The 1,800-nt window shown below is 34.9% G+C and overlaps 1 protein-coding gene across 1 annotated transcript in view; it reads right to left on the bottom strand.

The window, feature by feature from the left end:
• Positions 1-1,800, bottom strand: part of LOC106878091 (diacylglycerol kinase zeta-like) — a 352,548-nt gene that overhangs the window by 33,988 nt on the left and 316,760 nt on the right. The gene's annotated exons all lie outside the window — the stretch shown is intronic.

Here is a 1,800-nt window from a genome sequence, read left to right as displayed (position 1 = left end):
TTTCACCTTCTGAAACTACGACAGATTTGCTAACCATTACACCAAAGCAACATATCAGATTTTCTCTATTCATTTTGATGTTTACATTAAAAGAAGTTTTAACGCTATATTCTTACAAGTTGTTATTTTTAGTTTTACAGACATCAAGTTCCAGTACAAAAATAATAATTTATTTCAATTCTTTTGAAGTTTCTAACTTCTTATAATCATCATCATCATCATTTAACGTCCGCTTTCCATGCTAGCTTGGGTTGGACGATTTGACTGAGGACTGGTGCAACCGGATGGCTACACCAGGCTCCAATCTAATTTGGCAGAGTTTCTACAGCTGGATGCCCTTCCTAACGCCAACCATGCAAACGAATATTCATGCAGTTTCTGTTGGCAAAATTACCAATCACAGTCTGTGTGAAGCCAAGGCTACAATGGTAAACATTGGATGCTGTTTAGTGGAATAGAACCTGAAACCAGAAGGTTGTGATGCATTCTTCATAATTACAAAGCTATGCCTGTGTACCATGTGCAAGTTACTTCATGAAAATTTGATTCTGCAAATAATGGTTTTTTAACATAGTTGCGTGGTTAAGAAACTTGCTTTGTAGCCACATGGTTTTGAGTTCAGTTACACAGCACAGCACCCAGGGCAAGTGTCTTCTACTAGTTCCTGGCGAACCAGTACTTTGTCAGTGAATCTGGTAGAAAACTGTATGGACGCCTGTCATATATGTATGTGTGTGTGTGTGTGTGTGTGTGTGTGTGTGTGTGTTTCCTCCACAATTACTTTACAACCGGTGTTGGTATGTTTATGTTCCTTAACTTAGCAGTACAGCAAAAAAATGAAAAATCAAATAAGCACCAGACTGAACAGAAATAAGTGGTATTAGAGATTTGTTTGACTAAAACCCTTCAAGGTGGTGCCCCAGCATGGCCACAGTCCAATGATTGAAACAAGTAAAAGACATAGGTTCAAGATGACAATTTTTGGAAGGAGGGATGGAGAAGAGTTCATTATAGTGATTCAAGCATATTTGACCAATATTTACACTATGAAATACAAAAACAGACCCCAGCAGGAATTGAACTCAAAAATATAAATGGATGCAAAGAAATGCTGCAAAGGTAGATTATTCCATCACTCTACAAATTCTTCCAATCCATCACCCTAAGCAAATATTCGCTATGAAGCAACATAAGAATGACATTGTTCCTTTCTGTGGATTTCTCCAGAAAATAAGCAATATATTTTTCCTCATCTATGTTATGCCAGAAAACATGGATAACAATAAAAAGAAAAAAAGAGGGAAAGACAGACATTGATAACATTCACTTATATACAAGAGCATTTTTCCAAAATACTACCTATTGATTTCTAGTGCAAAATAATTGATTTTCTCAGGATAATTGTACAGTATATAACAGAGCAGAGCGTAAGAGATGACAAAAAACCTCTGGTTATTAACCAAGTGGTATACATGTCGTTGCTAAGGAGCAGTAAAGTCTCTCGTGTCATAATTAGTAGCCACTTCTTCCATTAGTGTCTTATAAAAACCCATTATTTTCTGTTGCCTTTGCCTTTACAATAAACTATTTTGAAACAACTTGTTCCTGAATTTGATTCACATGGTTGAAGTGAAGTAACACTGAAGCCAACATTGAAAGTTTTAATACAAAAACTAACAATAGTAGTGATAGTAACAATAGTGATCTTAATTATAGAGGTGGAGAAGGTGAGGTACATTATAATAATGTTCCTGTACATATATATATATATATATATATATATATATATATATATATATA

Source organism: Octopus bimaculoides, chromosome 18 (genome assembly GCF_001194135.2).
Source record: "Octopus bimaculoides isolate UCB-OBI-ISO-001 chromosome 18, ASM119413v2, whole genome shotgun sequence".
Classification (NCBI taxonomy): domain Eukaryota; kingdom Metazoa; phylum Mollusca; class Cephalopoda; order Octopoda; family Octopodidae; genus Octopus; species Octopus bimaculoides.
Note: the sequence above shows the minus strand (reverse complement) of the source record. Positions and strands in the feature narration are given on the sequence as shown.